At 37.8% G+C, this 13482-nt stretch overlaps 1 protein-coding gene across 6 annotated transcripts in view; it reads left to right on the top strand.

Annotated features, from left to right (window-relative positions):
- Window positions 1-13482, top strand: part of CHN1 (chimerin 1) — a 196915-nt gene that overhangs the window by 84419 nt on the left and 99014 nt on the right. The gene's annotated exons all lie outside the window — the stretch shown is intronic.

Below are 13482 nucleotides of genomic sequence, written 5' to 3'. Positions count from 1 at the left end.
TTTGCAGTCACTTCCCATTTCTCCCCAACCCTCCCAGCCCCAGGGAACCATTAACCTACTTTGTTGTCTCTGTAGATGTATATACCCCGGACATTTCATGAAGGTGAAATCGTGTATGATACGTGTCCTTTTGCGACTGGCTTCTTTCCCTTTTAGCATGTTGTCAAGGTTCATCCATGATGCTGCATATGTCACTGCTTTGTTTTTTTATTAATGAATAATATTGGAATAATGTTCCAGTGTTTGGACATATATCACATTTTTTTCATTCATTAGTTGATGGATATTTGAGTTGTTCCCACTTTTCGGCTATTATGAATACTCTGATATGAATAATGCTGTCTGTATACATGCTTTCTCATGGACATATGTTTTTATTTCTCTCCTGTATATACCTAGGATTGAAATTGCTGGATCATATTGTAACTATGTTTAACACTTTGAAGAACTGCCAAATTTTTTTCCAAAGTGCTTTTATCATTTTGTAATCCCACCAGCAACATGTGAAGGTTCTAATTTCTCTACCTCTTGGCAACACTAGTGGATGTAAAGTGGTATCTCATTGGAGTTTTGATTTGCACTTTACTCTTTTGTGTGTGTGTGTGTGTGTGTGTGTGTGTGTGTGTTTGCCATTTCTAGGGCCGCTTCTGCGGCATGTGGAGATTCTCAGGCTAGGGGTCGAATCGGAGCTGTAGCCGCCGGCCTACATCACAGCCACAGCAACACCAAATCCGAGCCGCGTCTGAAACCTACACCACAGCTCACGGCAACGCCAGATCCTTAACGCACTGAGCAAGGCCAGGGATCAAACCCACAACCTCACGGTTCCTAGTCGGATTCGTTAACCACTGAGCCACGACGGGAACCCCTGATTTGAACTTTACTCTTGCTGCTGCCCTACGCCACAGCCACAGCAATGTGGGATCCGAGCCGCGTCTGCGACCTTCACCACAGCTCGAGGCAACACCAGATCCTTACCCCACTGAGCGAGGCCGGGGATTGAACCCACAACCTCATTGTTCCTAGTCGAATTCGTTTCCGCCACGCCACTATGGGAACTCTTGCACTTTACTCTTGAATGGTACTTTACTTTGCAGATTTTTATGTGAAACATGGCTTTTATTTACTAGTGTTCTATCTGTTCAAACTTCAGTTCCCTCTCAAAAGTATGCATCCATAGCAATGTGCTTAAAGCAGAAGGCAGAGAAATTAAAAAAAAAAAAAAGAAAGAAAAAAGATTTCAAAAGGTATTTGGGGGGTTGTATTTTTAAGGCACAGCATAAGTCAAATTCCACCAAGTATTTCATTTAGGGTGAAGTTGAGGTTCAAGTATATTTTCTGGCTAATAAGTAGGAACTTTGAAAGAAGGGAGAATTATGACTCTGACTAACGACTCTGAAAGAGAAACTGGAATCTGACTTGTGTATCTACTTTAAGGTGCAGTAGGAAACACAATAGGTTCTTTTAGTTTAAGAATTCTTTCTTGATAACCAGAGACAGCACCAAAATGTAAGTGCCTCCTTTCCTGTGAATGATGTGCGCAAATATTTTATTAATGTGCCTAGTGGTTTTTTACATATAACAATAGTTAATATTTACTGAGTTTTGACTGTGTCAGGCACTGTGGTAAAGGCCTTAGGTGAACCATCTTTTAGTATTTTCTAACACTTTTCCATGTTATGGCACCCATTGAAGATGCTGTTGTATGGCATCCTGAGAGGTAAATGTAGGTGGCTGACTGTGGCCAAATGTGACCAGCCCAAGGACATTAGCTGCATCTGACCTTCCTGGCTTCTGAAAGGGCTGACAGGTTTGTTTATCGCATAACCTGTAACCTCTGTCCTGGCATATAAGTTGGAAAACTCAGTTTTATCTACAAAATAAGCCCATGCAGGATATACTGTATTTTCTGTTCTTGACAGATTAGAAAACTGAGGCTTATCTTGCTCAAAAACAAAAAGCTAAGAAACAGAAACTATAACCTGTTCAAAACAATATCCAGGAGTTCCCGTTGTGGCTCATTGGATTAAGAACCCAAGTAGTATCCATGAGGATGCTGGTTTGATCCCTGGCCTCGCTCAGTGGGTTAAGGATCTGGCATTACTGAAAGCTTCGGTGTAGATTGCTAATGCTGCTCAGATCTGGCATTGGTGTGGCTGTGGTGTAGGTCAGCAACTGCAGCTCCAATTTGACCCCTAGCCTGGGACTTTCATATGCTGCAAGTGCAGCCCTAAAAAGAAAAAAAAAAACCCAAAACCAATATCCAAAATAATAATAAAACATGCAGCACTATCTAAGTTGCAAAGGAGTGTGACATAAGAGTAAACCCTTAGCTTAAGTTATCAATACAGTACCATTTTTATAAAGCAGATAAACCTTTGTTTAAAACCTTTCCACCTCTCCCCTGCCCCCTGCAAAAGAAGAAAGCCAAATTAAGTATATATGAAGTTTAATTATTTAAGCTAAAATTCCCTTATAAAATCATTTGGTGATTCTTTGTGCTTATTAAAATAATGTTTTATTAAAAATAATTTTGTCCTGAGTTTGGATAGCTTTTCAGAGAAAAGCAGTAATCATCTATAAAAATAATAGCATATATGCGTCCATGTCATTAACACATGTCTATTGTGATTATGATATGGTAAAAAAAATTTTTTTCAAATAAGGGAATTGTGTATAATGATAAATTGTATTACTTTCCCACCATATATTTCTAGTTCCACTCCATAGAGATAATGCTATTCACAATTATTTGTTAGTCCTTCCAGGAATTGGTCGTGTGTAAGATGTACATATGTTTTTATGGCAGGTGTGAATATTGTGTTTTGTTATAAGAGATAATTTGCGTAGGAGCTATCCATAGCAGCAAAGATCAACTCAAGTCTTTCCAGAGATTTGCCATATTGTCTGCCTGGTTATATAGTTAGGTAATAAACAGCCGATGCCTTTGAAAAACCACCAATACCTTATTTATATAGTTCTAGCTGATGTTTGGTTGTTTAAGAACATGTTGAGCTAGATTCTGTGAATTTAGTTTCAGTTCCTATGATAGGGATTGATGATTGATAATAGAATGGGCAACAAGATGATAAAACAGGCTCCCCTGTATTACATAAATGTATATTTATTTATTTATTTATTTATTTATTTATTTATTTAAGGGCTGCTCCTGCAGCATATGGAAGTTCCCAGGCTAGGGCTTGAATCTGAACTGCAGCTGCTGGCCTGTGCTACAGACACAGCAACATGGAGTCCAAGCCACATCTGCAACCTTCACCACAGTTCACAGCAATGCTGGATCCTTAACCCACTGAGCAAGGCCAGGGATTGAACCTACATCCTCATGGATACTATTTGAGTGTGTTTCTGCTGGGCTACAGCGGGAACTCCACATAAACGCATTCGTGATTTAATTTATTGTGGCTTTTAGTTTAGAATGCTGGTAAGGTACTATTAAGGGAGAAATTCCAGAGAGAATGTTACTTCATCTTTACAACTCTGAAGATTTGGTAGGAAGAAACTATGGCTACTGTATTAGAAAATGATAAAATGCATTGAAATAAAAATGTAATCTTGCTAATGATTGAAAAAACAATTCCTAATTGAATCTCAGAGCGTTAGGTTGACTTTTAAAGTGAACCCAGCCAAAGAGTTCCTGGTAAAGTCATAGAATTATAGTAGATACTGATACAGGGGCTTTCATATTTCTAAGATATGAAAATTGGTTAAAAGCTTTTTTCATGTTTAGGAAGAAGGATCAAAAGGAACTGGGGAAGGATTATGCTGCTGGTAGGCGTTAACATGTAATGTACTGTGTGTTCTTTTGATTTGATAGCTCATGATAGGTTTAGTTGGTTACCATGGTTTCATTTCATTTCCTGCAAACCTTCTTGTTGTGCTATTTGGAATAAGTGGCAAATAATGTTCTGCAGAATAATTTTTCAAAAATGTTTTTCTGCTTTCCTTAGTGGAGCTTATGAATCACTTTTGGGAAAATTTTCTGGATAGAAGGGTAGGTGATAAAACGCATTAACAACAATAGAATTTAGTAGTCCTGCAATATCAGAAAATTAAAATTGATAAAAAGGATGGCATCATTTACTTTAAAATGTAATACTATGTTGTCAGTGCCATAAGCTTAAAAAAAAAATATTGGTGTATGAAGGTTCCTCAGGTCAAGTATGCTTTATAAAACAAACTGAAGAAAGTAATGACTATGACACTGTAAGGAATGGGTAGTTTCATATAAGTCATCCTTTACTTGAAAAAAATAAGATGTGTTCCTAAAAATGGGTTGCAAGTTGAACCATGTTATAAATGCACAAAAGTACATGGCTTTTTAAAGAGATTAGTTTTTCTAATCAACAGTAGTTGAGGAAAACAGTCTTTGGGGTAAAAAAGTAGAAAAGCAGAAAAAGGAGCTCCTGTCATGGCTCAGCGGAAAGGAATCTGACTAGGATCCATGAGGATGCAGGTTCGATCCCTGGCCTCGCTCAGTAGGTTAAGGATCTGGCGTTGCCATGAGCTGTGGTGTAGGTTGCAGATGCGGCTTGGATCTGGTGTTGCTGTGGCTCTGGCATAGGCCGGCGGCTATAGCTCCAATTTGACCCCTAGCCTGGGAACCTCCATATGCCGAGGGTGGAGCCCTAAAAAAAAAAAAAAAAAGAAAAAGGGAAAGAAAAGCAGAAGAAATGCAAAAAATCACCTCTAATCTGCCTACTGAGAGATAGTCACTGCTAAAATTGTAGTGTATGAAATTCTAGTACTTTCCTGGGTTGAACAGAAATGGTTTCATACTAGGTACACTATTTTATGGTATATGTTTTCAGTTAGCTGTATATCATGTGCATTTTCCATGTCAGTAAATATGTGAGAAGTTTGCTACTTGAATTAATTCTTCATAAGATCAGGTTTCACCTCCCAATTTTTTTAAACTCTTAATTTTCGCTTGTATATAACGTATTTAAATTTAGGTTCATCATAAACTTTTTTTTTTAACATGTGCACTACAGAAAATATGTAAAATGCGGAAAAGTAAGAAAAGAAAAATATTACCTGTAGTCTCATTGCCACCAAAATAAATGACATTTTTGGCATTTTAAAACTGTCCTTTGTTGTAGCTTCTCTAAAAAGATTTAATGATACTCTTCTGTGTGTTGAGGCTATAAGGATGAACAAGACAATCAAGATCCCTGGCCTTACGGAGTCTTGTCAGATAGTGAGAGGATTAGAGTTTAACGAAATTGTCCCACAAATATAGAGTTCAAAACTTAGGTGAGTGCTGTGGAGAGAAAGCATGGATGCTATGATTGTAGAAAGGAGAACCTGATCTAAATTTAAGGCACTGCAGTCAGGGAAGGCTATTCTGAGAAAGTGGAGTCTGATTTGGGAAGTGGAGGATGTCGGAGAGTGAATCTGAGGGAAGAGGGTGAGAATAAGGCAAAGAGTGACCCAGGAGGAAAGACCAGCATGAGCAAGGGCTCTAATGCTGACGTGCCGCATGCTAGGCTGAGAGAAGGTGGAAGAAGGATGCTGCTGAGGGGGTGGAGGGTGAGCTGGAGAATGACAGGGTGAGGCTGTGCCATCTCCTTCCTGTGGGCCACGTTAAGGATTTCACTCTTTAGGGATCCTTGGCCAAATTTGAAGCTAGGTTGCAATTCGATCCAAGGTTGAATTTCTTTTTTGGTTTCTATAGGAAAAACAGTGAAAGGAGGGCAATAGTGAACACACAAGGCAGTTAACTTGTTGCATTTTCTCTTAGTGACCTGTTCACATCTATTGCCCTATAAATTCCTTGTATATTATGTAGGCAACCATTTATATTTACTGTGCATGTATGCTTTCTCTATTTTTTTTGGTTTTGACAAAAAATATTTCAATTGTATATGGTTACATTTTCAGTGACTCTTCTTAATGACTTATTCTGTTCTTCTTTAGCCTGGAAAGCACCATCTCCACCAGAGCTTTGATAGTTAAATTGGTTCTCTTCTGGGTTTTATGATTTGTTTTATACATTTAACTTTTTAATCCCTCATTGATTTGTTTTAATATCATATAAGATAAATATTTTCCCCAAATGTGTTCTTTGGATACTTTTTCAAGGTATTGATAGATGTCACAGAAGTAAGTTAAATGAATTTTGGAATTGGTGTATACTAAATCCCTTTTCTAGAGATTTTTTTTTGCAAGACTCTAAGAGTCATATAGTAAAACAAGACGAACACACATATCCACATGAAAAATAGTAATTTGTTCAACCTCCTGTAAGGATTTCCCTAACTTTTTGATGATGAATAGTGCTTATTAATATCTCATACTACAAGATAGAAATTCCAAGTAGATTTATCCGCTAATTGCTGACCAGTGGTTCAAATTCTAAGTAGTCCTTTCTTTCCCAATTGTTAGAGGTTATTCTTAACATCATACTGCTATCAACTATACTCTGAAATTTGCCTAAGCTTCTCAAAATTGAAGTCATATTTACTTTTCCTTTCTTTAAGCCATAGTCAAAAAGACATGGCTAGTCATGTGGATCAGGTGTTGTCAAACTCTTTCTGTAAAAGATCCAATAGTAAATATTAAAGGCTTTGCAGGCAAATTGAGACTCTGCTGTTATGTAGGTACTTACACAGCCATTTAAAATGTAACCATTGAAAAATATAAAATCTGTTCTTAGCTTGTTGGACATACAAAAATGGGCAGTGGCCTGGATTTGACTGGTGAGTTTGCCAAGCCTGATACAGGGCACTGTGTTCCTGCGACTGCACTGGGCAAATCTTTGACCTCCTTATGCATTCTAGAGTTGACATATAGACTGGGTCATGGCCACAGGGGAAGAAGATATTTATAGGATGTCTTTATAACTTCCTTTTGCTTTAGTTGTTCAGATATAATTCCTATTATTTTTATCAGCAATTTTTAAACTTATCTATATACCATGACTCTTTTTAATTTGTATATACCATGTCTGTCCTCTCCAGAGGGCCTTGCCTTTTCACCTTCCACATTTTTTCTGCTGCTAGGCTTTCTGTAGCACTTTTTTTATTCACAAAGATTCTCTTGGCTTAAATACACACTTGAAAGGAGGAAGGTGCCAGTGCAACAGGGGAGCCTAGGAGGCAAAGGAGTCTGTCCCACTGACCAAGCAAGAAGTTTAAAGCTCTGGAATTTTCTGGGAGTTTTCCAAGCAAGTCCAGTCTCCCTCAAACTTAAATTATACTCTTGATTTTCCTATATCATTATAATAGGCAAAAACATCTTTGGGGGGTGATAATATCCAGGTAATGGAAGATATTTAAGAGCATTTCTATCTGCACATTTTTAGCTCTCTTATTTTGTTACTGTCATAGAATTCTTGCACAGGCCAGCTGGTGGGAGCTAGTGGCAGAAAGTTGTTCCTAGTATCACTTCTAAAGAATTTGATATTATACTCAGAAAGACATGACCTTATAGAGGAAAACCCCAAGTAACAAAAACAAAAGTAGACTGAGAATTGTGATTAGGTTTGACTAAAAGTAACTGAGTAGGTGTCCATTCCTAATACAAAATAGATGTTTGTTTTTCTCCCCCATTCATGAAATCCGGAGGTGTTGCAAGGCTGGTGTGGCCCTCTGTGAGGTGGTCAGTCAAGACTGGTTCCATCTTGTTTTCCTGTGTGCGGCTTCCAGGTTTATCTCAGGAGGCTGCTGGAGCACCAGTCTCTGTCCACATCCCAGCTAATAAGAGGCAGAAGGGGTGAAGATCCCTGTCACTTTCACTTTGTTCTCTTTGGCCACTCCGATCAGCAAGGGAAGCTGAGAAACACTGTCTTCAGTTTAGGGACCATATTCACACCAGAAAATCAGTTTTTGGGTTTTTTTTTGTTTGTTCTGTTTTGTTTTTTTAATGGAGGAAGAAGAGGGGAATGGATATTGGGAGACTATCGGCAGTCTCTGATATGAAAGTAAATTGCAGGTTTTTGTCAGACTTTGTCTTAGTTAGAGGCAGATCGTTCATTCTGGGCAATACTGAGAGCTGGTTCTTCCTTCCTTCTTTTCACCACATGCCTCTCTTTGTTGATAGTCCCAGAAGAGAACTGATTGTCATCAGTTCGGGGGAGCCTCGCCTCTCCAGGTTGTCAGAGCTATCTTGTTCAGCAAGCTTTCCAGGTCAATGGTAATTATTTTTGTGGTTTTTTTTTTTTTTTAAATCAAATTATCTGGTTTCTTTATTTCCAGAATAAAAGTCCACATATATGTAGTTCAACTAGCCACTAAGTAGGTTGATGAAACTTTCCATTGCTTTTGTGAACTAGGACATGAGAGGAGGAATACTTTTTTTGTGTGTGCAGATGAACGTTGGAGTGTTTTAATTTTTTTTCTTTTTGTCTTTTTAGGGCCACACCCATGGCATATGGAGATTCCTAGGCTAGGGGTCAGATCAGAGTTGTAGCCACTGGCCTACGCCACAGTCACAGCAACACCAGATCCAAGTCACATCTTCGACAGCAACACTGGATCCTTAACCCACTGAACGAGGCCAGGGATTGAACCTGCACCCTCATGGATCCTAGTTAGATTCATTTCCACTGAGCCATGACAGGAACTCCTGTTTTAATTTTTTTTAATTATCTTTTTTTTTTTTTTGTCTTTCTGCCATTTCATGAGCTGCTCCCGCAGCATATGGAGGTTCCCAGGCTAGGGGTCCAATTGGAGCTTTAGCCGCTGGCCTACGCCAGAGCCACAGCAACGCGGGATTTGAGCTGCGTCTGCTACCTACACCACAGGTCATGGCAACGCCGGATCCTTAACCCACTGAGCAAGGCCAGGGATCGAACCCGCAACCTCATGGTTTCTAGTCGGATTCATTAACCACTGCACCATGACAGGAACTCCTCTAATTATCTTGATGATAGAACTAACATATCTTAGAAATGTCTGAAAAAAATACATGTATGTGTATATATATTTCTCATACACACACCCACATCTCTGCATACATACACACACAGATTTCTTTGAAGATAATTTTGTCATTATCCTAAGAAAAACATCAATCTTTTGTCATTTATGCTGCCAGCTGTTCAAGGATAGACTTCTGCCCTGTCAAAATATAGGAGAATGAATGCATTTTCTCAGATTGTAGTGTACGAAATAATAAAAATGCATTAAGTATACAAAGTGATAAAATATGCTTATTTTGGGAAAAATCATCTTTCCATTCTTCAAATTTCAGTGGATTTCACAAAATGTAACATCCATTTTGAATAAGAAAGAGCATGAGGTCCCAAATAATTAACCACCTTTTTTAGTCAGATTTTATCAGAACACACAGGTTTCAGATTTCAGAATACACCAATCTTAGAAGTTGCTAGAATGTACAAATATAAAATGGGAAAAGTCCTCTCTTTTCTTCTCCCTCCCTATTTTTCCATATTTATATGCTGTTTCACTAAAGCATATATATGATTTGAATGTTGATATGACATTTATAGTGTAGATAAAAATATAATTCATACCATTACATGATAGGTGCAATTATATATATAGTTGGTGATATACATTAAAATTTAACTAGTTGAGTCTGGCATTTGACTAACAGATATGAATGTTGAATATTGATAAGCAGAATTAAGTACAGTGATGTTAGAAACAGATACATTTTAACTCCATGCACTTACCTAATAAGACTGCCCTGCCTGCCCCCAGATATCACCGCATACTTTTTAGAAAACTGTGACTTAATTGTATTTAGTTTGTAAAGAACTAACAAAGGTTAGGAAGAGTGACAGGTAGGTGACCTTTTATCTTGAAAACAGAAGGAAATCAAGTATGTGTTTATGATTGTGAAGAGGGAACAGAACACAGATGATGACATTAAGAAAAGTTACAAACTTAACCTTTGTCACACCCAGGACATAGAGAGGTTAATGAGTTATGTGGCAGTGTCCACTTCTGTCTCAGGAATATAAACAGGCTCTTTATACTCTATTGGGGCTATAATGAATATATATATAGATTTCAGTGTAGGTTCAATCCCTGGCCCAGCTCAGTGGGTTAAGGATCCAGCATTGCCATGAGCTGTGGTGTAGGTCACAAATGGAGCTGGGATCCTGCATTGCTGTGACTGTAGCATAGGCTGGAAGTTGCATCTCAGTTCAACCCCTAGCCCCCCTAGCTGATTAGATTGGTCAGCTAATCTGTAACAAAAAAAGGCAAGAATATACAGTGGTAAAAAGTCTCTTCATTAAGTGATTCTTAGAAAACTAGACAGCTACGTGTTAATGAAATTAAAACATTCTCTAATACCATATACAAAAATAAAATCAAAAGGCATTAAAGACCTGCATGTAATGCTGGATACTATAAAACTCTTAGAGGAAAACATAGGCAGAACACTCTGACATAAATTGCAGCAATATCTTTTTTTTTTTTTTTTTTTGTCTTTTCTATGGCCGTCCCCATGGTATATGGAGGTTCCCGGGCTAGGGGGTCTGATCAGAGCTGTAGCTGCCAGCCTACGCCAGAGCCACAGCAATGCAGGATCTGAGCTGCGTCTTCAACCTACACCACAGCTCACAGCAACATGGGATCCTTAACCCACTGAGCGAGGCCAGGAATCGAATCTGCAACCTCATAGTTCCTAGTTGGTTTCGTTAACCACTGAGCCATGATGGGAACTCCAGCAATATCTTTTTTGACCCTCCTCCTAGAGTAATGAAAATAACAACAAAAGTAAAGAAATGGGACCTAATTGAGCGTTAAGTTTTTTGCACAGCAAAGGAAACCATAAACAACATTTCAAAAAGACATTCCTACAGAATGGGGGGAAAAAATTTGCAAATGATGTGACTGACAAGGGCTTGATTTCTAAAATATGCAAATGGCTCATAAAACTCAACAACAAAAACAACCCAATCAAAAAATGGGCAGAAGATTTAAATAGATTTTTCTCCAAAGAAGACAAAGATGCTCAATACCACTAATGCAAATCAGAGCTACCATGTGGTATCACCTCACACCTGTCATTATGGCCATTGTTAAAAAGTCTACAAACAATAAATGCTAGTGCAGAGAAAAGGGAATCCTCCTGCACTGTTAGTGGGAATATAAATTGGTACAACCCCTATGGACAACAGTATGTAAGTTCCTTAAAACACCAAAAATAGAACTACTATATGATTCAGCAGTTCCACTCCTGGGAATATATCTGGAGAAGACTATAATTCCAAAAGATACTTGCACCCCAGTGTTCATTGCAGCACTGTTTACAATACAAGGCATGGAAACAAAGGGATAGGTAAAGAAGATGTGTATATTTGTACACACACACACACACACACACACACACACACTGGAGTATCAGCCATAAAATATAATGAAATAATGCCATTTGTAGCAACATGGAGGGACCTAGAGATTATCATGCAAAGTGAAATTAGTCGGATAAAGACATGTATAATATCACTTATATGTGGAATTTAATTTTAAAATGATACAAGTGAAATTATTTACAAAAGAAACAGACTCACAGACTTTGCAAATAAGTTTATGGTTACCAAAGAAGATAGGCTAGGGGAAAGGATAAATTAGGAATTGAGGACTAACATGTATACACTGCTATATAAAAAATAGATAACTAACAAGGATCAAATATATATATATATATATATAGCCCAGGGAACTCTATTCAATATTTTGTAATAACCTACATGGGAAGGGAATCTGGAAAGGAATGGATAAATATATATGTATAACTAATTCACTTTGTTGTATACCTAAAACAAAAACATGCACACACACACAAATTGAGTTCCCATTGTGGCTCAGCAGTAACAAACCCAGTTAGTATCCATGGGGATCCAGGTGTTGCCATGAGCTGCCATGTAGGTAGCAGAGGCGGCTCAGATCCCTGGTTGCTGTGGCTGTGGTGTAGGCCGGCAGCTGCAGCCCTGATTCGACCCCTAGCCTGGGAACTTCCATATGCTGTGGGTGCAGCCCTCAAAAGACAAACAATAACAATAACAAAAATAAACAAGCAAAAACTAACATAAAAAAACTAGCACAGCATTGTAAATCAACTATATCCCAATAAAACTGAATTTTTTAAAAGAGAATGTGTCATTTAATTTCCACATATTTGTGAATTTTCTAGTTTTCCTACTGCTCTTGACTTCTAATTTTATTTCATTGTGGTTGGAAAAGATATATGATTTAATCTTCTTAAATTTGTTAATGCTTGTTTTGTGACCAACATGTTCTCTGTGTGCTTAAGACGAATGTGTTTTCTGCTGCTGTTTGGTGAGCTGTGTATGTCTGTTAAGTCCATTTGGTCTGTAGTGTTGTTCAAGTCCTCCCTTTTCTTACTGATCTGTCTGCTTCTATCCATTGTTGAAAGTGGGGCATTGGAATCTACTATAACTTTGTAACTATTTCTCCCTTCAATTCTATGAATGTTTGTTTCATATATTTGGGTGCTCTGATGTTAGGTACGTATATATGTTATGTATGTATGTACGTATATTTATAATTGTTGTATGTTCCTGTGAATTTACCCTTTTGTCATTATCAAATATCTCTCTTTGTCCCTTGTGACAGTTTTTGACTTCCAGTTTATTTTGTCTGATGTAAGTATGGACACCCTTGTTCTCTTTTGGTTTCTATTTGCCTAGAATATCTTTTTTCATCCTTTAACTTTCATCCTCTGTGGGTCTTTATATCTAAAGTGAGTCTCTTATTGACAGTGTATAGTTGAATCTTTTTTTTTAGTGCCATTCAGTCAAATGTTGTCTTTTGATTGTGGTGGGAGGCTTCAACCCATTTATATTTCAAGTAATCACTTATAGGGAAGGACTAAACTATTGCCATGCTATTAATTGTTTTCTGTCTTACAGCTATTTTATCCCTCTTTCCTCCTACCTTCTCTTATGTTTCATTGTTTTTTGTGTGTGTAGACATGCTTTGACTCCTTTCTCATTTCCTTTTCCGTATATTCTTCTTCTTTGGCCACGCCTGCAGCATGTGGAAGTTCCTGAGCCAGGGATTGAACCTGCCCAGCAACAGTGGCCCAAACTACGGCAGTGACAACACCAGATCCTTTAACCACAAGGCTACCAGGGAACTCTCTTTCTGTATTTTCTATTGATATATTCTTCATGGTTACTATAAGGCTTCCATGAAACATAGTAATCTGTTTTCAGCTGATAAAACAACTTCAGTTGTATAAAAAAACTCATATCGCTCCACCTCCACTTACATTACTGACATCACAAATAACCTCTTTGTATATTGTGTATCCATTAATGTAGTGTTACAAGTATTTTTATGCTTTTAGTTTTTGTATTCTCTACTAGAATTAAAAGTGCTTTATGTACCACTGCATAGTGTAACAGTATTTTGTGTTTCTCCATCTAGCTATATTTACCAGCAGGCTTTATATTTTTAATATGTTTGCCTGTTGCTGTCTGCTATCCTTTTGTTTCAACTTGAAGTCATCCTATAGCAT

This window comes from Sus scrofa, chromosome 15 (assembly GCF_054392235.1).
Source record: "Sus scrofa isolate SSC_HxYL_T2T_F1_AM1 chromosome 15, Sscrofa_HxYL_maternal_Yorkshire_Landrace_v2.0, whole genome shotgun sequence".
NCBI classification, from domain to species: Eukaryota; Metazoa; Chordata; class Mammalia; order Artiodactyla; family Suidae; genus Sus; species Sus scrofa.
Note: the sequence above shows the minus strand (reverse complement) of the source record. Positions and strands in the feature narration are given on the sequence as shown.